Source organism: Crocodylus siamensis, chromosome 3 (genome assembly GCF_052110815.1).
Source record: "Crocodylus siamensis isolate JL-2025a chromosome 3, ASM5211081v1, whole genome shotgun sequence".
NCBI lineage: Eukaryota > Metazoa > Chordata > Crocodylia > Crocodylidae > Crocodylus > Crocodylus siamensis.
The window spans coordinates 133190704-133213877 of NC_143397.1; the positions used below are offsets into that span (position 1 = coordinate 133190704).

At 40.8% G+C, this 23174-nt stretch overlaps 1 protein-coding gene across 3 annotated transcripts in view; it reads left to right on the forward strand.

Annotated features, from left to right (window-relative positions):
- The window catches only part of ATXN1 (ataxin 1), a 274246-nt gene that overhangs the window by 149250 nt on the left and 101822 nt on the right, over positions 1-23174 (forward strand). For all 3 annotated transcript variants that reach the window (XM_090039240.1, XM_090039241.1, XM_090039243.1), the window contains one exon: positions 14927-15050. The gene's annotated coding sequence lies outside the window, so the exon portion shown is untranslated. The remainder of the gene's footprint in view (positions 1-14926; positions 15051-23174) is intronic.

Below are 23174 nucleotides of genomic sequence, written 5' to 3' on the forward strand. Positions count from 1 at the left end.
CCACCGGGTAAATGGAAGTCCAGGGTGTTCAGCCCCAGATAGAATTAGGCCTTTTAACTTGACTCTAGGCATACAGCGGTAGCCTCGCCTGTCTGACACAAAGAGAATCCAAAGCCTTTATAAAATACAATTAATCATAGATTGCAGTTAGCTGAGGTTTCTTTGCTCTGGGGCTAAATGATTACTGATTTGTTTCAATGTTGCTAGCTGCTTGCATATTTTTTTAAATCTGAGATAAGTGTCATTATTTTTTGGCTTATAACAAAAAATGCATTTTCTTTTAAATGCCTTGATATGAAGTAATTTGAACCAGATTTCTGCACAAATCATTTTTAAGAGATCAGCTGTCAAGTGTAATAAAAAAGGCTGCACTTTTGTAGGGACCTGATGAGACTCTGCAAATTTAGATTTATTCTCAGCCTGAAATGTGGTTGAAGATGTCAGCTTTTAAACAGCACTTTGAGAAGTAGTTAGCTTAAAAGTGTAGCAATTCAAAGCACAGAGGGAATGATTTTGAAGTGTAAAGTCTTGAAACACAATGCAGAGAGTTGACAGTTTCACTACAATTAGAAACAAGGCAGGCACAACTCCCACTTCTGAAAACTTTCCCATCTAGCTGCTTCTTCCTTTGGCCTAGAAAACCTCAGGCAAAACTTTTGAATGGCTTTGCCTTGGTAACAACATTATTATACCCGGCTGGGTGAGAAAAACAGGGCAGGAAGGGTTGCAGAGTCTGTCTTATTTTAAAACAATCCATATAAGAAGGTTCATAGGAGTATGTTTGTCGATTGCCTAAGAATGCTGCGTGCGGTGAGGAGAATGAGGCTTAGTCTTTTCACAAGGCCTGTTTTGTTAGGAAACCACTCCCTTCTGCTTCTGCCTTCAGACTGACTGCCAGTTGCCTTTTGGTAGAGGATGTGTTCCATGCATTGCCACATCCTACCAGGCTTGTTGCAACTTCGCCGTGTATCTTGCCAATATCCTCTGTTGGTTGGCAGCCCTTTGGGGTGAAGTGAAGAATGTGCTGTGGTGGGGAGGCTCTGATTTCCATCTGAATGAGATCTTTAGGATCATTGTAACAGAGTCCTCTAGGATGTAAGCTTTCTGGGGATGTGCATAGCATTGCTCTGTTAAGCTGTTCTGTTACATCTTTGTCTGGATTTTGTACAATAAGGCATGAGAAGGCACAAGGCGATGGCTGTATGCCTTGCCCAGCGGCATAGGGTATCACACCCATGCATGACATAATCCCTTCTCGAAGCACAGACTCTTACTCCTATTGCAATATGGATATTATGAATACAGTCAAATGAGGTGGACCTAGCTGTCATTTTCTGGATGTTGCAGACGGAGGTGTGATGCTACTGATAGCCAGTGGGAGGAGGGAGAGAAAATGGCCTTTCACCCCAGCCATCTTAGCAGTTCCTGTCCAGACAGTGTTGAAGGCCACTTCATTTCAGTCACAGATTGTGTTCAGAAAGCAAAATGAAACCCTAGTGTTACAGAGGGTCAGGGAGGGAAGCCTCATGAGCAGCTTTTTGCTCATGCAGTCACTTGAGCTCCATGTACTGTACAGCTGCAGGCCTGTCCGCAGTGCAGGGGTAAGTGTACACACCAAGAAATCTTTAGCTTGGATTAAGTGGTGCTTTAAGATCATGCTAACTGAGGGACCAGATTAAAGTTTGGGAAGCGGGGGCGGGGGAGAATCAGGCAATCTTGGCTGCTAATCCATTGGCTGTTGCTTTGACTTGAACTAGGCGGAAGTGGATACATTCGTATTTGGTTCCCTTGAGCTAATTCTGCAGTGAAATCAAGCCCTATAGCCAAGTCAGGGGAGCCGGTTACAATGGATTGGCTCTGAGCAAATGAAAAGCCTGGCTAAAAGTTACTGGATGAGGTCCTCCTGTCTACCTTGTAAAGCCTTTGTGCTGGCCAGCTATGAGCTGGTTTATGCTTAAAAAATGTTGCCAGCCTAATAGTGTCTTTTAAGGGTGTGATTTTTTTTTTTCAACAGAATAATACAGCAAAACCTCTCCTGTGATCACAGTTATCCTGCTATAAAGCTGACTTAGAGCTGAATAGCTTAGTTCATACCATCAATTAAAATAAGCACTTTTATAGTGGAATAATTGTGTCCACACTGACTGCTTTAATGCGGTTGCTGCAGCTGAGGCAGCAAAACCTTTAAGTATAGACAACCCTTAAGCTTGAACATGGTGTAACACAAGCAGTTATGTCCCACCTACACTACAGCTTTTCACTGTGTTGTAACAAAATCAGGGAATAACTGCCTTTGTAATTGGCTCCCTGACTTGATTATAGTGTAGTGTAGGCAAGAGCTAAAAAAAGCTTAGCTGTACTGAGCCCTGTGCTGTTCTAGCTGCAACAGTTTGAAAGTAGCGTAGGCAGCATGATTTTGTTACCTGTTGTGAAAAGTTCTTTTCTAAAGACATTGGACTCCCTGCATATGATCTTTGCTACTCAGGGGGAAATACGAAGCAATGAAACATCTGGGAGCAGGTTACAAGTGGGCCAGTTTACTCGGACCCCAGTATGAATTAGAGCAATTCAGGGCCTGTTATCGAGCTACTGGAGGATCAGTTGCATATACAGCTCTGCATATAATCCACCGTTGAGCAGTGCACAGGGACTGGAATGAAAATAAGATCTAGTTTATTATTTTAAAAAAAGGAATTACAAAATTATAAGGTTTAGGAAAATCTGTATGGTCTAGTACAGTGGTCTCCAAACTTTTTTGATCGTGCACCCCTATCAGTAAAAAGTTTTTGAGCACGCACCCTCAATATATGTATAGTTATATAAATATAAATATAAGTTCTAATATTTTCTTCCTGCACCCCAGTGGATTGTCTTGTGCACCCCACTTTGGAGACCACTGGTCTAGTAGACCGAGCACAGGACCAGGAGACAAGGACGCCTGTGTTCTAAAGCCAGCATGCTGGCTGTGGGCAAGTCTTCTCTCTGGTGCATCCCTATTTATATAATAGAATTAATAAATAATACGTGATTTACTTGGTAGGTGTGTGGAGAACTGAATGGCCAGTTACATTCTCCATGGTGTTTATAGTATGTGGTAAGCAACTGTCAATCCTCTGGATCGTGGTATACATATAAGGTACCTGATGAATCCATTTGTACAGAGCCCTGTGACTGTCACACCGAAACCTTCAACACCTATACCTAGGCAAGAGTATGGAGGAGTAGAGATTGTCCAGGACCTCTACCACCCCCTCTTTAGATCATTGAGACACAGAATCCAAAGGCCAGGCCGAGTCCAGACATTCAGTGCATCAGTATTTGTAGCCTCTGTCAAAGGAATGGACAATTCATAGCTTGCAAGGCCAGAAGGGACCTTGGAAGATCATCAGGTCCAGCCATCTGCACCAGGCTGCTGCATAAGAACTGCTGCTGACTGCCTGATGCCTTAGCAAAGGTGTATTTCTGTCAGGGTGATGATGACCCTTAGCCTTTTTCCAATCAAGTAATACCCACAAGGAAGTGGGAGCTAGGGTTTTGAGGCACCCTATACTTGCCTTACTCTGGAGGTTGCAACATTATGGTATTTTATTGGAGTTACACTGCCATGAGTAGCCCTACCACATTGCCACGGTTTGGATGCAGTTTATTGTCATACCTAGGATCATACAGTGCAGACCATATAGTATGTAAAGCCCTAAATAAGCGCTTATTGCTTTAATTTTATTGAGGGTTAAACAATACAAAATTAGCATTTATTTGCTGGCATTGAATTAAGAAAGTGACCAGCAGCAAATTTGCTTGTCATAGCCTGATGAACAGAACCTAGAGCTAACTTATTCTGGACCTGTATACTTCCTAACTGTTATCATTGCCTATTCCCATGAAGCACACTTAAGTCAGGCTAAGTCTCAAGTTAGGAGTGTATATTTCAATATGCCTAAACTTCACTCAACAGAAAGGCCAAGTCCAGGCTAATGGAAAGAAAGTGTGTCTTGTAGGAAAGCAAAACCCTGTTTTGAAGGCAGAGAGGAGGAGAGATCTGTTCAATTAAATTAATTATTAAAGTTACAGTCTTTTAAAAAGGGTCATATCTGTACAAATCTTCATTGGGGCAGCTTGTCAAAAGCACTGCTTCATGGAATGTTAGAGACTTAGCTCATGCCATTGCTAACAACGGTTGCTCCTTGCCAGCAAAGCGGACTAAAATAAATCTAAGGGGAATCACATGAGTCAGCCTTGGTACCCCTAGCAGCTGGAGGGGGGAGGGAGAAAGTGCAGAAGTGCAGTGTAAGTGTGTGTGTGTGTGTGTGTGTGTGTGTGTGTGTGTGTGTGTAGGGGGGGAGTGTTTCTGAATATGCAGTATGAGTCAGTGGCAGACTCTAAAGTGTTTCAGTGTTAAGAGTTACTGAACGTTGAAGAGTTTTTCTTTCTTAATTTAGCATGAAATAAGGGGGGTTTCCAGTGGTGGGGTTGTCCTAAGTGCAGTCACACTTAGCAGTTTCCAGGTTGTACTTTCATGCCTTTCGTTATTGCCTGTTTTCTCTTCTTCATTTTTATTAAGCATGAGGCTCAGAGGCTTTCCTAATTACCGCTACAAATAATCGCACAGCTGGAAAGGAACTTGAATATAATAAGGGCCAGCTTCTGCCCTCAGATAATTAATGGGAACTCAGATTGAAGCCATTGGACACTGTGCTCTTGTCACGATTGCAGAATTTGGTCCACGTATTCTATATGGAAGTGCACATGCTGTGCGTGCTTTTTGAAAGCTTTACCTTCATGATCTCGAAGGAGTTGAGCCACAGGTTGGTGAGGTAAATAGAAGGCTTTCAGGTGACTTCCATGGGCTGTGGATCAGGCCTAAGCCTGCATTCTGTGCCCAGATCCCATTCATTGCACTGAAGTATGTGCAGACATGACATTTAGATCAACCTAACTAGGGTGAGGTTGATCTAAGTGCCTATCTGTGCAGACATTTGGGGAGGTTAAATCAGGGAAAAAATAATGGGTCTGATCTGTATTAGCTCACTTTAGGAGGTGCACTGACTTGGATCACGAATGGGTTAGCCTGATCTACCGAATGCCTATATGTGTTCAGCGCACAGCACGGAAAGGGCCCAGCCCTGGGGCTGTACTCTTCCTATTCTCCTGACCCTGCCTGAGTTATTTTTAGTCCTTTGACCTCCTCTACCCCTGGATGAACAACCCCTCCCCATGAACCTGCTAACTCCCTCCCTTCTAGACCTGGTAGCCCTCCCCTCGATCCCACCTACTCCTCCCATCATCCTGCGTTATACCCCATTGTGGCTCCTGGCACTGGCAAACTTGTGGACAATCTGCCACTCCCTATCTACAATCATGTGGTTTAAAGTAATCTGCATGATCATAGACTGGTTGCAGCAAATGTCTGTGTACCGTAGTAAGGCATTTGTCCCTAGGTTTTCTTCTGGACTTACTCCTTTCCACATTTAGACAGTGTCGTGGACACTCATCCAGACACAGAATGACTCCTGGAAGTTCCTGAGCTAACAACATGTTCACTGGCATATAAAGTAAAATTCTGAAAGGAAATAAAAGACAGCATTTAAATTATTATTCACAGTAATAATGTACTACAGTATACAGTATTTACAGTAATAAAGTAAAGTGTTTTTATTTGAATGGTAATTTATAATCGGAGGGTCAAGTGCTAGCTCCTTTGAAATCACTGGCAAAGCTCCAGTTTATTTAAATAGAGTCTTGGATTGTCCCTAAATCTTGTAAAACTATTAACTATTTGTTCCTGTATAGTGCTGCGGTCAACTTTAACGTAATGTTCTTTTTTTTTTTTTTTTGGCACTATTAATTATTATTGTTGTTGTTATGTAGGAGAGCTGTATGGGAGGAATACTGAAATCTGTATTAAAAATAGCATTTTCATGTCCTCCCACTCACTGTACTTAGTGCACAGAATGCCTTTTATAAATGCAGACTTTCTGCTTGGCTAGATAAAAGGAGCTGTCACTTCATTTCCATAACGAAGTCATTCCCAGGAGAATTTCATTGTTTTAGCAATAGAATTTTTCTAAAAGGCCTCTTATTTTGCCTGAGAAAGGTAACAGAAATGAACTTTTGAGTGGTTAGTCTACAAAACAATTAAGGCAAGCAAGGTTCTTTCATCTTGACGTGTGGGGATTTGTACATGCGTGAATCCTCTTTACTACAAAATGAGAATAAACCCTTAACTAAAGGAGGAAAAGCAAAAAAACAATTTTCCTTGCTTATTGAAGCATCCTGAACATTTTTTAACCAATTATTTTTGGCCCCAGTTCAGGAAAACACTTAGATACATGTGTAAGTCCATCCCTCTTCTGGAAAGCAATGTGGTATGTGCTTGAATTATGTCCCTGCCTAAGGATGCTTTCTTGAAGGAGAGCAACTGATAGTATAATAATTGAAAATTATTATGCTACATTATTTAACTGTAGACAGTCTCATTATATGTAGGTTTCTGGCTTTTTGGACAAACCCCATCCTTTTGTTCGGTGTATGAATAATGTCCATCACAGCAGAGTTGTGATCCATGCCTAGGGCACTTAGGCACAACTGCAGGGCTGCCATCCTGCTCTTCCTAGAAATAGTTTTTGGTCATTTACCATGCCAGTCCCAAAGTTGCTTTGCATTCTACACAAATTTGGTATTCCCTGAATTTTATTGTGGAAAATAATTAACATTAGAAAGAATCATAGTATTGTAGTTATAGTTCAATGGATATAGATGAAATCCATAGTCTTTTCAAGTATCTTTCATGAGTAATTTTGTAGCACTGGTTTGATTATTGTGTCATAGCTTACCAACAATATTTGGGTAGTGGTAAGTCTTATGTACTGCTTCAGTCACCAAAAGCAGCAGGCCCTACCTACTAGTGCTTAAGTATGTGTCAGTGATAAATAATGAGAGAGGAAAACAAGTATGTTTTCTGTAGTCAGTATAATCTTTACAGGCTTGGCACCACAGCCTGTAATATTTTACAACTGAAATTTCATTAAAGAAATACAATGACTTCAGAAATTAGTATTATTTATAGAGCTGTTTGTGAAGTCAGGATGCGATATAATGACTCATCCAACAGCAAACATGTTTGCGCTGTGACTGATATGACTCATGTTGGCATTTGTCTCAAGTATGGCAATTGTTTTAGCCTTTTGCTTGGTCGAAGCACACAGTGAATGAAGTAGCTGAGAACCCCTGTTGCAGATTTACTACGTGCAACTATGTGGGTAAATCGCAGACTCAGCTGTAGAGTATTTCCTGTAAAAAAACATACAGATGCACACACATACACACAGAATACATCCAACAGCAGAACTTCAATTTTAATACTAGATTCATAGGAAGGAAATGCATAATTACAATTCTAGCTTTTGCACCACATTAAGCAGCCCACATCAAAAGGTATTTGCTGTTAGTGTTTCAACAGGTAATCTCTGGATTTATGGCCAAGTAGTGTTCCTGTTACTTAGTGTTCAGTGAAATCTCTGTTATAAATGAATAGACATGTTAATCCAGAAAAAAAATTGAGTCAATAGAGCCTTTGTCTTACCACACTTTAGCTCAAGTTTCATCAGAACTAAAAAAAAGATGTAGATGTAGCTGCTGTGGAAGTAGGGAGACATGCAAGTGTAATTTTTTTCAGTTGGTTGGTCCATTTTGGTAAAGAGAATGATTACTGGATAATTGGTCCTTGGGGTGTTAACTATTGAGAGTAAAAACACTGGGACTGTAGTGATCCATCCACACTGTAAGAGCGCTTTATTCCAGTTCTATGAAAAACACTCTGTGTTGAATTTAGACCTACATTTTGAACAAGTTGTCATCTGTAATAAAAGCAGAAGTATGATCTAGCTGTTCAAATGTACCATAAGCTTTGCTTCAACTGATGGCTGCACCCACATTTTTACATAATACATTTCACAAAAGGAAAAATTACTCTCAAAGTTGAAGCTTCTGGAGATCTTATTTTTATTGGTTATATCTTCAATATTACTGGCTCTGAGCTTAAATTACCATGGGCAAGTGATTCTCAGCTTGGGTACCATGATACCTTGGGGTGCCTTGAGATCCTTTGAAGGATGATGGAATGCTGCAAGGAGAGAGAATATATCAGTTTTGTGCCTCACACCCTATAGGGGAGCAGAAACTACTGATGAACAACATTTTGTGACTCTCATGACTTTTCTGGAGCCCCTCACTATCTTGAAAATAAGAGTCCCAAGGTCCTAACAAACGTGGATCTGTCTGCCTGCCTGTAGTAAGTATTGTCTCTATATAATCATTTTGGACTCTAAGGCTTGAATGAACCACAGATAATTCAGATTGCTCAATACTGCAGGAGAATTGATTCTCAGGCCTTTCACAGTAAGACTGTTTTCTGGACTTTTTTTGACAGCTTCTCTATGGCAGTGGTTCTCAGCCTTTTAGACTCAAGGCACCCTTGCATAGATAGTTTTCTCTTGTTTTGACTACAAAAAAAAATAGGGCAATTCTTTTGTAGAAAAGAACTCAGAAAGACTACAGCAGGTCAGAATGTTTTAGCGCTACAGATTCCTGTTTGAAATCTCTGCCTTTATCTTATAGATCATGTTCATGCACCTTTTAATACTAACATTGTGTGGCACCCTTGAAAGGATCTCAAGGCACCCTTTGTTAAATCATGTGTTCCTACCAGTAAAAGATGAGTAGGATGTCAGGGTCCCATGGAGCAAAGAATGCTGCCTCTAGCGGCTCTGGCTTCCAATACAGAGAGATGGCTTCTGAAGATTGCAGGTCAGTAGAGATCACTTCACTTTCTAAACTCTATTGTCTCCCCCAAATGCTCGATTTAAGGCACCTTTACACTGCCAGAACAATTTCAAAAGTAACTAAGAATCAGATTCATTTGGTGCAGTGCTGTTTTAGGACCGTTAGGGTGTTCCAGGTGCTGACGGCTTGATTGCCTACCATCTTGCAATTTTAGTTGCTGAAACCTGTGCAAAGTGAATGTGAAACTTTCATCTGCTTTGTGTTTATGTGCCCAATGGGGAAAGCCATGGACAACTGTCCTTTGCACAGGAGGCAAAGTAGACAGTCTAGCTCTGGCCCGTCAACTTCCTGTGCCAGATGGGGCCTTGTGGAGGAACAGGGCTGCAGTCTGCCTAAGTTATACAAAGTGAGCCTGATTCTCACGTACATAAAGGTCATTTTGCGCTGCTATATCCTTAAACCAAGTATTGATATAATTTAAGGCACTTTTAAGGCTGGAACACTTGCAAAGGGGCTTTTGTGTAAGAATCAGATCCATTTAATGCAGACTTTCTGCATTTGGCAGATTGTCAGGACATTTTTGGTTGAGCAAAGTTTGGGCATGACTTGTGTAGAGAAACTTTGATTAACCTTGTAAATGATGGCTAATTCATATTTTCCCCTTATCCTTTTATAAATTTTGCACATGTAAAATCACCCAGGCCTGACTGAAAACCATTTAGAAGAGGTTTCTTAACATGACAGATGATATGCTTGTTAAGGAATTGAAATAGCATACCTCCAGGAAGATACAGCTTCATCTTTCCCAGTCTTAATGGCACAGGAATGAACCTGTCTAAGATTCTTTAATATCAAGGAGGAAGTTAATTACTGTTTTTTAAGCGATGAAGGATTAGATGAGGGATAATAGTGAATAGCAAAACAATTTAAACAGAGACAGTTTCCATCTCCTAATTTTTTTATATTAATGTATACCAATTTGTGAATTAGAAAAACAAAATTCCATGACAGAGGGCAGCAAAGAGAGACAGAATGCACAAGAAGAGAAGATAAAATGATATGGTCATGATCAGTAAAACTTGATCTTTTCTTGCAACAAGTGCAAGTATTGCAAATGGGTGATTACTGATTTTCAGCTTTGCTATTACTGTACTTACTCAAATGTGCTGATGTGCTCAAAAGCCTGCATGTGTATATGCTGGCCTGTTCTCACTTACTCCACAGTAATTTACTGTGCAGTAAATTTAAACTGGTATATATGCATGGTATTAATTCAAAGCCAAATGGCTCATGATTTTACTATACAGTTCATTGGGCTGGGCCACAGCAGAGTCAACAACATTTCAAGCCATTGTGACCCCACATTATAGCAGTGTTCAGCAGGTGTGTGTATTCTAGATATCCCTTACAAAGGATCCATGTGCTAATTATCCCCACACCCATGAGTAGAAGTGGGTGTTCTTGTCATGAGCCCCGCTATCCTCCAAAAATATATAAGCAGATGAGGCATAGGGCAACCTGTTTTGTTACCACCTCATGGAGGGCAGGGCCACACTAATTATATGCTATAGGCTGAGAGAGGGGCTGACAGAGGGATTCTGGATAAACTGTGGCCCTGTTTGGTGATGCTTGCTAGATACTGAAGGCTGGTGAAGAAACAGGAGTCATTAGAACTGGGTAAGACAGGCTCAGCTCAGCTGTGAGAGAGAAGAGGAAGTTGAAGTATATGCAGTATAGTGGCTCACCGTGACTTGAAAAACAGTCAGCACTGAGGAGGACTGCACTCAACGGGGACTACTGTATATTTTTTCAGATGAGCTCCACGGGCCTATTCTTGTAGGTTCGCATCAGCATTTTGGGGAGGGTGCTCGAACAAGCTCTGGCCTCTCCGAGCATTGGCTTGATATTGCAGTATCTCCGGGGCTGGTGCTTATTGCTTCCTGCGGGGAGCAACTGCACATTTTTTTTAAGGGCCATGCAAAAAAAAGTTCCTATCAGTATGTTTGCCCCAAGTGGGCCATGCACTTTATAAACATGTTCGATGTTATCTGCATTTAATCCGCTTCATTGTTGGTTTCTGTTACTGCTGCTTTTTGCAGCAGTTCTAAGATAGGCAGTGTATTTAATGTGGTTTCCTTGTATGCAAATATAAGACAAGGGTTTTTTTTCTCCATGTTGATTGAAGGAAAACACCTCGTCTTATATTCGAGTAACTGTGGTATATCTTTGACTTGTTGCTTGCTCCATGGTTTTTATTCATCCTCAGGGGTCTAAATTCAGTGTCCAAGCACAAGCAAAGGGTAATTCCCCCGTTCTTGGGGTGTAGTCTGCTGGTCTCAGTTAGTGCTGCATTCAAAATTCCTTTTACCTCTTAAGGCAAGGGTAGACTATATGTGATTTATTTAGTAGTTCAGTTACAGTATCACCTATCAGCTATAACTATAGCCTCTTCAGATAACATAATGTCTTCCTGTTTGTACTGGCGATATGACTGCAACCAAGCTCTGTAACCAGGATAAATTCTGGCCCATCCAAAATTTTATCCTGGTTACAGAGCACAGTTGAAGTCAGGGCCACTTCTAGCTGTTTCAGAGGACAGTCAGTGTGTAATAGGTTATTAGTTTAATTTGCTTTATTTTGTGGTGTAGATGGGTATTAAGAAACCAGCCATGTTTCCTGTGTATTTAGTATGCTGAAAGAGTAGGCACTCACATTTCAGACCTTATAATAGTTCTCAAGCAACCTTTGGGCTAGACTCTGTTTTGTTTCACTATCAGACCTCAATTACTCCACTCTCTTCATTGAGGTTATTCCACAGGAGGGAACAAGAGCAGCACAGGCTGTTGCTATGGAATATAGACGGTGGTGGAGTTTACCATGATGTTCCCCAGGCCTGCAGCCATTCCTGCTGCAGCCCTTCCATATGTTCCAGAGAGCATTCAGAAATGATATCGTTGGGTATACTGTGGCAAATGGATTGTACCAGTTAGAGGATGAACGCTACTGTTTCTGAAGGAATTGTGCCTCTCTGAGGCACAATCTCTGCCTGCCTACCCTCAGGACTATTTGCACCATTTAGCCTTTATCCTTAAGCATAAAAATGGTTGAAAATATTTAGAGGCAAATACAGGCACAAACCAGAAGTCAGTTTCAGAGATCCCAGGCTGCGTGCAATAGTGCTGCATGACTAGTATTCAATTCAATGATTAGTGTCTGTGACTGGCAGATGCAATTTGGGCAACTACTAAAATTATTGGAAAGTCTCTGGTTAATTAGAGTGGGCTTCTGTGTAGTTTGAAGTCAAGGGGGCTCTGGAAGAAGTCTTTACCTCCAACAGCATTTGAAAGTCTACTGAGCAGTAATGGGAGACCTGTGGTACAATGAGAGAGATTCATATTCCCCAACCCCCCGGATCAGATACATATTCCCCAATCCCCCAACCTTGGGAATTATTCAAATGTGGGGTTTACATTTGGTTCATTTATAAAGGAGGTATTTATAAAATTTGGATCAGATACGAGTTTCGGATACCCTCTGACTTTTGGAGCTATTCAGATCTGCAGCTGAGGCTCTGCCTAATATGGGGCATGTTGTCCAGGCAAAGAAGAAATGTTTATATCATATTAAGAACTAACGCTGTTTATTTTTTGTAGAAATGTTAAGTATATCTCAGGATTCTTTTGAGTCCACATTCTGTATTACAAGTAAATGGAAAGAAATGCAAGTGGTGGTAGTGGTGGGGTAATTTGATTTGATTTTATTTTTGGTGAATAATTTGTTTGCCAAAAAATGTAGTTTCAGGGACACCAAAAATTGTTTTTTGCCTGCAAAAATGGGAACATTTTTGAGAACATCAAAATATTTTACTTCAGCTTTTTGCAACAGAATGGGTTGGGTTTTTTTTTCATTTTGGAATGATGTTTTTATTTTGAAACTAACCTAACATTAAAAATTATAAAAGAATAAAAATAATCACAAATGGTGAAGTAATCCAAAACTAGAGAGAGGGAGAGAGTGTTTTGGATTACTTCAGCGTTTTTGATTATTTTTTTCCTTGATTGGATTGAATAAAAACATTTAGAGCTGACCCAAAACAAAAATGTTCTGCTTCCACCTCCCCTAAAACTTCCATTTTTTGGATGGCCAAATTTTTTAAAAATTCAGTCTAGGTTACTGAACCAACAATATCTGTCGTTCACATGGCTCTACATATAGAATAGTACAGCTATTTCTATTTTGACTTCCAAGATCCTCAGTCTGTGTTCATCTTTTGAGTATCAGTGCTTGACAGCACTGTGTTAGGTAAATTTGGTCTCCCACTGAGATGACCCTTGCCATTTTTGTACAGTTCCCTTGTGCCAGATGAGTGAAGTTGTTAACCACAGGAGTGTCCATGCCATGTAGTATGCTGAATGCTTAATAAGGACTGAGACCTCAATCTTGCTCCTAAATTGTATGGGAAGTCAGTGCAGAGTTGAGCAGTTTGTTGCACTCACCAAAGGCTGTGCTGCTGAGGAGACATGCATTTGGCAGTAGCTGGAGTTCCCTAAGACCTGAAGTCATTGTGGCCATGCTGCTGCAATCCAGCTGAATGTGTGATGTAGATATCAGCAAGTGAGGTCACAGTGCCAATCAGAGATGACCAAAGTGTGATTTGCAGATGGTACTATGCAAGAGGTTAGCACCAGCAAGGAATCCAAGAGACTAAACTGCACAATTGTGTGTGTACATCTTCAAGCAAAAGAGACTGCCGTACTCTTCAAGAATCTTTCCTCTGCTCACTAGTATCACCTCTGTCTTGCCAGCTGTACTTCATCCATGAGCTGATCTTGTCCGACTGTCTGCTTTGCTTCCTGTCTACCTACAGTGCTTTTAGGATGCCAAGCCCTGTGGTATCTAGGTTCATGAATCCTGTAACTACATAAAACTGTTTTCATAGGCTTATTTCAAGGAGAAACAAACAATGTTGTGGCAGAAAATGAAACTAGAAAGAGGTGATAAAACATAAGAGGGCACCTGGACACACAACCTATTTTTCAGTATTCTTTCCAAGGTTCAGTTTTTGAGTGTAACCTAGTGGTTTTTCCAAACCCTGATTTTAAAAAAAAAAGTCTAAGAATTTGTCTTGATGAGTGATGGGCTGTTTGGACCCCCCAGGGAATATTAGCAAATACAGGCACATCTGTCCTACAATCTTCTACTTGTATTTTTGCTGCATAATTTACATTTAAAAAAACGTATTTGGCATGACCTGAGGGTGAAACTCAAGTTTGGCACTTAAAATTGCATGTTTTTCATATTCCCCAAACCCACTAATGCAAGTTCCTCAACCTCAAGTATGTATCTCAGGGGTATGGTAAGTCAAAAGAGTTAGTCAGTTGGCTTCTAAAGAAATATTCCTGGCTTGGGTCAGTGATAAAAAAGAAAAAAAGTGCTATCCAAGAAAATCAGGTGTGGAAAATCCTCATTACTGGTACAGGAATAGGTGTTACATATATTTTTGGTTTTAATACACTTTAACTGCTGCTGCTTTGTAGCACTTTATATTTTGTGTGTTATTTTTTGTAGGTGGGTCTGGAGGATATCCAGCTGGCAAACTAGATATCCAACTGCAGCACCACAAATATATACAGTTCAATTGTTGTGCATTTGTGTAATTTCTCATCATTGCCTTGACCCTGCAAAAGCATCTGTGCAGTTGGATCCTAAGATGTTGACATAGCCCCCTGTGATGTGATTCAGTATGGACATAAGAATCTACTTGTGGATCTTTTCAGAGGACTGAGGCTTTATTTATACAAATCTTTCCCAAACAACAAGCCAGAATAGTGTATCTAGTCTTATCATAGTAATAAAATAAAAACAAAATTCAAGAACCGTTTTGATTATAAATTAGCTTCAACATCAGACCATTTGTGAAATCACTGATCTCAAGGCTTTACTTGTTGATAATAAGAGGCTCAGAGCCAGAGTAGCTATTAATGTTCAGTGTTTGATGTGCTTCCCATACCAGAATCTCCATTGCCAAAATGCATTGGGTCTAGTAAGCTATAGAAATCAATTGGTCATTTGTAAAACAGTTGTATGGATATTTTTGTCTTTGTTCCTCTTCTGTTTTGCTTAGTTTCATTTCTTTTCTTTGAAGGTATTTCCTACTTTATTTGAAAGAGAAGAGGCACTGTCAACCTACAAGTGACCTCACAGCTTCTGAAAAATCTTCATGGTAAAGGATAATCTGGGACTTCCTGTTGAAGAGCATAGTGAATGTTGTGAGTTATTAACTGAAGTACTATCCTTTGCAATACTGTTTTTGGTATGGATTTCTGCATTGCAGTGTTTAATGGGGTCTTGGCTATTATGAAGTTTTGGACACCTTAATTCCTGTTGAAGCAACTACAGTTTCTGCTTCTAGACAAGATTGTTTTTAATTCAGTTTTTAAAATTCTGCTTCTGGCATAGAGGGAAGAGACCTGAAAAATGTTGTTGGGTTTCTTTTTCATTAGAGTGATGCCATTTGGCTTAACACAGTTAATTATACACTGCTCTCAGCTTCTCAGGTAAATGTATAAATTCTGCTTATGAGGGGCTTATGACTGTGTGGTTTAAAAAAAAAAATGATGTGGGGGAAGGGTCTTCGTGCAGGGTATAAGATACAGGAGTACACACACTCAGACACACAATTTGATTTAAATACTTTGTTCATTTTCAAGTGAGAAGAAAGCAACTTCGGGCACTTTTTTGTATCCTTTGTATCAAAAGTAGTGTATGTATGTTATTTTGATAAGGATGTTGTTTTAAAAAGTGGCTCTTGTATAAATTCTTTCCTCTCCTTATCTCACAAATGCCCATTCATGTGAATGAGAGCTTACGTTTGTGTATGTAACAAGGCAGCTAAAGTATCAGTCCTGCCATCTTTAATAAATGAATATATTCCCATGAGGAAAGGAATATTCCCTTCCTCAGCACAAACGTTTTTATGTTCAGCATCTCTCTTTCTGTGTTAACTGCTTCCTGGGCTGTGAAGGGCAGTCTATGCAGCAATATATTTCTACCAATAGGCTTGTGTTTCTTATGTTCCTCTGCCAGGTCTGAGTGTAACTCATGTTCTTGTCTAGGAGCAAATGTTCAGAATTCTGGTGTTCAGAAAATTCTGGAGTCCATCTACCCACATTAATAAGATAGCTACAGTTTCTTCCAGAGTGGTCAAACAGATTTCATTTTATTAAGACCTCTTGAACATCCTCTAAATTGTGTCTGTTTAAATAACAAAAATTATTACTATGGAACCCCAAATCCAGTGGTTTCTGCCATAACACACTTCTATTTTCACTCCTGACTGTCCAGTTTTTCTTAGGAGGTTTGGAAATGCTTGAGCTTCATAATTGTAGCACATTATAATGATACTGAAGTCATTCTGTCTTCTTGATGTAGTCCAGTTTACAGTCTTAAATCAAGGCTGCTGGATGTAGTTAGAAATGTGCATGTGTGGAGCTGAAGAACATAACTAGAAAAGTGATTTGATTTTTAATTTATAAAGGAAAATGAGCACAATTACTTTATTTCCCATTGGATGTTTGCCCTTTACATCCAGGTACCCATAAAATGATATTTTCAGCCTACTCTAAAGCAAAGCTGAGGACTGGAGTCAGTGAGCAGTGTTTCATGCCACAAAGGAGAGACGCATGGTGAGGCTTAGCAGACGTTCTTGAATAATTCTCCAGACAGTCCTTCATTTTGCTTCAGGGTTTTACAACCATTAAGAAAAATCTCCATAATCCTCCCAAAATAATTTAGCTGTTGCCAACTTTGCAGTTCTGAACCTGACATGAGACAGTGAGGTCTGGTTATAGCCTCTGGTTCAGTGGGGCTTGCCCTCCACCTCCCTGGGGCTCATATATTTCCCTTTTCTCAGCTGCTTCTTTCTGGGTTGTTGGCTTCATGAGTCAGACTGAGAGAGGAAATGAGTGGGAGCCCTCTCCCAAGGGCCACAGACAAGTAGATGTTAGATTAGATTTTGAAGATGCTCAGAGCTTAGTTGTCCCTCTCTTGGCTTATATATTTCTCGCATCAGTAATATACTTTATTGTTCTGATTATAAGTTGACCTCAATTTTTCAGGTTTAATTGTAGGAAAATCTTTTCCTCCTGAATTGAAGTTGACAACTGTAGATGAAGGCTTGGAACTTTTATTGCCCTTAAAATCTCTCAGGAGGATCAGATAACCAAGGAAAGAACCCCAAAGTGTTAAACGTACTGGAAAACACTAAAATGAAAACCGCACTATAAAAATTCTGACTTGGTATTTTCATTGGATTTACAAAATACAAAAAAGACTTGCCAGTACAAAAATCAAGTCTGAGTCTGTTGGGGGCCCAATTATAGGACAACCCTATCCATACACTGAGTGTGCTTTTTTTTATTGTTCTTTTGGAGGAAAGAAATGGTAGATTTATAATCAGAACAATACATTAGCTCACAGTGTTGATATCTTTAACTAAGAAGCCTAATAATGCTAATTAATAAAGAAAAGCAACCTGTATGACCTATTGCTTTAAGCTTTCTGTATGTTCAGATAGATGTGACTGTATTAGGTACCATTTTCACACTTGGAAGGTTCCTTTGCAGCTCTAAGGATTCACTTGCGAATGAAGAGTCTAGGGCACAGCATGGCAGTCAGAAAGAAAAATGCCATGTTTAGTTGCATGCAAGACGCTGAAATCAGATGCACACCTTGTTTTTGGAAATCAGAATAAAGGAAAAATTTTTTTTTTCCAGAATTATAGCAGGAGCAGGAACAGACTAAAATGCATGCAAGGTTGTGAAATAAGAGAAGAAAGACTAGGAGTAGCTACCAGATGGCAAAACTGCTGGAAGAAAGGTTAGCTAACTAGTGAAACATTCAGAACATTAAAAAGGATTTGTGATCATTGACACCAGTGGAGTGAAGAACAAATGAGCCATTAAGTCAATTGACTCCCTCAGCTGTCTAAAAATAAATGCCACTGCTGTTGCTGGGCAGTTGGTTTTGGAGCAGGAATCAAAGCTTTTATTCTGGGCAGAAAAAAACAGCTTTCCCGCTTAGGACATGGACCCCTATTATGGGGAAAAGATAGCAGTAGGTTTTTCTTAGGCATCTCTACTGAATATCATGATAGGGGTATTTCATGGAAAAGGGAGTATTCTCCAGAGGACTGTGTGGATTTCCCGATCCAGACTAGCCCTGTGAACTCTCCTGAGGAGATGATCACAAACAGTGGTAAAATGCAAGGTGGCAAATAAGGGAAGAGCACCAACTTAGAGGAGATGTAACAATAGCAGCCGTTGCTGCTGCCCCTGCCCAGGGTGCAAACTTCCTAGTTATGCCTCTGATCACAAATCAGGATAGAGGTTGTAGCAGCTGTGCAGTATAGTCCCTGTCTGATTACAGTCTGTACCAACTTAAGCTTCTGAATGAAGCCAAAGGCAGTCTCCTTTCGGATACATTTCATGGGTCACCTGGTCAGGTGATAAAGACCTGAGTAGCTGTGGTAAGGCCTGTGGTTTGAAAGAGTCTTGCCAAGGCATCTGGGAACGGCAGCTTTTTGGAGATTATCAGTAGTGGATGGAGAGTACTTTAAAAGTCACCTGGGGGGGCGGGTATCCTGTCACACTGTTTCATCTTAGCAGACAGTACTGTAAGAACTGGAGGCAAGGAACCAAGTGCCCTTGCCTTTCCTAACAGAGACCAGAACACATGCAACAGGGACTGGCACTTGTTTAGGAAATCTGATCATCACCTCGGTGTTTTTAGAGCATCGTTTTTCCCTTTTTACATCAGTTACAAAGATGTGTGCTCATGGTCCTTTCTTTCTTGTGTCCTTGTGACAGGTATTTAGCAGAATTCACAGATTCATTCAAATCCAGTGGGCCTGCACCATGAGTGCTTCTGTTATAGCCTCAGGGATGTATTTGGTAGCCGTGTTGGTCTGAGACAAAAAAGCAGAACTCTAGAATGCTTGGTTGAGAGATGATACCTTTTATTAGACCAACTAAGCTTGAAAGCTTGCAGAAAAAGGTAATTTTTTTGCTACAGCCTTGAACTCTCAACCTCAGGACTTCTAACCACTTGTCCTAGTATGCATGCTACCAGAACAGGGTTATGCTTATGGCAAGGTGTGTTGCGACCAACTAGGCATTCTCATGATGAACAGTAGTAGTTCTTTTTCTTACAATCCATCATTTCAGCACCAGTCCCATTTTAGAGAAAAAAATACATGTGAATTAAAACCAGGACAATGTATCCACCTAGAAACTGTTTGTTTAATAAACAGTATCATTTTTCTCCCTCCTTTTCTTTCCCTCCTTTCCCTTGATTTGAATGAAACAAAATTCTGGGCTAGTAGAGCAGTTTGCTTATACAAATTAAGTCTGTGTCCTGCTTTTACAGACAAAAAGGGAGCGGTCATGAAGATCCCTTAAAAAGGAATGTTGTTTCTCTCTGAGGGATAAATACAAAGAAAGGTAGGGGGTTTGCTCCTTCTGTGGTAGCTTGTGTTTTTCAGCATAAGATTCTGGGCTGATGGTTTCCCAGTAGGGTTTAGATATGCTGAATTAATGTGGTTTGCCTAAGCCTTGCAAATGTGCCCTTTTGCTTTTCAGAATGCTGTACACAGGGTTTGAAACATGCATGCTCTCGCAAGAGCAAACAATAAACTCATCATGTCCCTTGCTGAAGGTATTTCTTTATATTTGTTGCCCTGGTGCCAGATCTCCTTGGCACTGTTTGTGAGAACTGGAAAACAAATACCAAAATCATCTGTGTGTCAATAAGTAAAATATCCTCAGCTGGTCTCTCTGTCGCAGTTATTTAGAGCAAACTGCAGATGGCAGGCTAGTAAACATCCTTGTTCCTTGCTGTGACAGGCTTTTTAATGCTCAGCTTTGGTGTTTGCCTTGTGGGAGTGCAGTCTGAGCAAGGATCTTAAGATTAGCACTACCAAGTTTTGCACCAGTTCTGTTTCCTTTTGGAAGCATAAACTTTCCCTTCCCTGCTCCTTCCTTTTTACTGTTCCCTGTATCCTGGTCCTATTTCATTCATACTCCTCCTCCCCGCCCCTCCTTGCTGCAAGCTGTTTTTTCTGGCACCTTCACCTTTGGCAGGGGTGGTCAATGAGCAACTCCTCCTGGAGCTGATGTCAGTGCTGCTTCCTGAATTAGCTGGCAAGGTTCACTGAAGTCCAGGCACACCCTTTCCCTAGAGCAAGCACCACCTTCTTTGCATGCCCAGGCTTCCACTGGTGTGTACTGGTGGCAGCTGCTACAGCCCCCCAAAGAGAAGGTTTAAGCCTTAAGTAGAAACAGATCATGAAAAACTCAGGCTAATGACCTTTTTTTAAGTTCTGTTCTCAGTGCATCAGGTCTTCCCTGGGGTTTGATCCTTAGGTTGGATTGCAGTATTGTTGGAAACGCTGCAGTTATATGTTCACACAATGGCAAACTGCAGCCCTTGGGGAGAAGTTTGGACACACGCTTTCAAGTGTCAGAGGTGTTTGTTACTGAACTCTTTTTGCATCTGTGTGCTAACCACTTCAGGGTACAAGACAAAAATCCCCTGCTCCCAACAAAGAGACAGGGACTGCATGTTTCCACGCTCTCAAATAACTACCCTGGATGTGGCCACTTCATATTTATAGGGATGATGTGTTTGGGGGGGGGGGAGAGAGAACAAGAATTGCTGTCGTTTGAAAAATGTCTCTTTGAAACGGCAGTAATTTATTCCCAGGCATTATTCTTGCTTAAGAGCTACAGACAGCTGCAGCTTCCTTTAAATAGCAATAGCATTCTATAGGCATGCTATAGATAGGGCTTCAGGTTTCTGACATTTCTCTGCCAAAAATCAGAAGTATTTCTCACCAAATAAATGTTTATTCTGAAAGCTCTGTTTCCTCGTGTTTATTTTGCCTCTGGTGCTTCTGATGGACATGTGAGAACAGCTCAAGACCGATGGGTTGGGAGAAGTTGAAAGCTTTTGGTTGCCTTTTGTGCTATAGAAATCATTTAACAGTAAGTCCAGACTTTGCATCTGGAAGAACTGTAGCTGGTAAATATTGGCTTAAAGTGAAAGCTGGAAAAAAATTCCCAGCACAGCTACTGTGTGTATAGAAAGCTAAGATAGGCCATTGTGAATTGATGGCTCCTTGTTTCCATCAAGGGAGTCATCATGATAATGTCCTAAACCGCAAGCATTTATTTGACTCAGCAGAACTGGACACCTGCATTCATGTCTGCACAGTCTCTCTACACCCTTCTGCTCATGTTCTGTAGTCTCCATCTCCCAGGATCTTCACTGCCTTTTTATGATTCTTTCAAACTGTGTGGCTGTGCTTGGAGGCATAACGGGACCTCCAGGTCCTGGGCAGCAATTACTCAGGAAGCAGCACACTCAGCCACTAGTTGTGTTAGTGGCTATTTTTGCTCCTGCCAGAGGCAGTATCTGGGGCTGCTGCCTCAGTGATGCCCCCTTTCAGTGATGTTACGGGTGCCTTCTTCCCCATCTCAGCTGCTTTTCTGCTGGCTTCCTAATACTTTCCATGCAGTGCTGCCAGCTTCTACCGTCCCAGCACAAGGTTCTGTCATTGAAGCAGCTGTGGTTGCCAGAACCTCGTGATCCATGGGTATGACATTGTTCTTGTAAATTATGGGATATTTTCCCTCTGTATTCATGGGTTACAGTATACAATCCATGTATTAAAGTAATTTCTAGTTAAGTTATTCATTGCTTTTTCTTGCTTTCTTCTCAGCCTATATAGCTTCCAAAGAACTGGGAAGTTGTAATTTCTCCAGGGCTAAAATCCAAGTCTTTGATAGGTAGACCTGATGTCTGGGGCCACTACATGTTGCTACTGGTTGTCAGCATTGTAAAACTTATCCTGCGGAGCAGAGAAAGCTGGGCACAAGGTCTGTTCTCTTCTCTTCCTACAGGAAGCTCTTGTTTCTGTCTTCATTGTCCTCCAAGCATGGTTGTAAGTTTAAGATACTCTAATTCAGATTGAAGATAGTTTTTGCTTGAGCAATCAGAATATTTTTTGGCTATTGTTGTAACTCCCATTCCAACTTCTCATGGTCAGTCTGATTGGATGATTTGCCTGTCAGGCCAAATAGTGCATTGGATCAAGCAAGCAAAGTAGATAAGGCAAGTTCTTTTTTTTTTTTTTTATTGTTTATAATGCTTTGGTGGGTCGTATCATTATCTGTGAATAATGTGGCTCCTGAAACGCAACAGTGCATTCTGGTTACTCTTGTTTTGGATGCAGGGATGCACTTTGCAGAGATTTTAGGTTTGAGAGATCAGTTTCCCTTAATTCAAGCAAGTTGCCCCATACACTAATATGGACCACCATGAGCTGAGTCCTTCTCTTTGCAGACAACAGCACTGCATTAGAGCTATTCCGTTGGATGCCTTTTGGGCATGGTGCTTAGCTGAACTAAGTTTGGGAGTCCCCACTGCTCAGGGACCAGTTTTGTCACCGTTCAGCATCTTTTTTTCTTCACAGCTTGGCAGGGCTGCGGCCTCTGTACGGTACCATTAGCAATCTGTTTCCCTGGACCCACAATGACGCCAGTGGTACTTAGCAACGCGTTGGTAAATGCTGATAGTTTGGGTGGTGATAGCATGAAGGGAGTATCAGTTAAGCTCTCTTTCATAAGGGAATTTTCCACTTTTGTATGCTGGGCATGCATCCAAGAAGAGAGGTGGATGTCACTGGTGTGCTAGTTAAAAATGAATGTGGACCAATGAGCCCTTCTACTAAAAATACTATTCTGTTGAGAATAACATGCTCATTCACATCTGTTACAAGCTCAGTCCCAGCCTGCAAAGTGCACTGGTTTTGTCCTGTATGTATTGGTAAAGATGTTCAGTGGTCTCTGAGAAATTGATGATGTTGCTGCTCTGTGTTTTTTTCTGAATGAGTTTTATGCTCCTAGTTGTTAATCAGCACTGGTGTTCCTAGTTATAGACACTGATAAATGTTTCAGAGGCATCTGATGGCATGGAGGTCAAGGGGGAGAAGATAAAGCAGCACGTTACTGGGATTGCTCTTGGCTCCTTTCCCTGTTGACATGTCAGAAGTAGAGACAGTGTCGTGTAACCCAAGGAGACATAGTCTTTCATTTAGCTGCAATGGATTTTCTCAGCCACTCTTTAAATAACAGAACAACCTAAATCAAGTTTACTGCAATCAATTGCAATAAAAAAGACCCACTTAATTTTATTTGTGCATAAGGATGGAAGCGGATCTTATCAGCTATCCATTAGCTTCTTAGATGGCTAACCTTCACTTCAAATTGGGCTGACTTGGAGTTCTCTTTGTTTTACTAGATTGTAGATTCAAGGCAGCTCTCACTAGTGCTCTC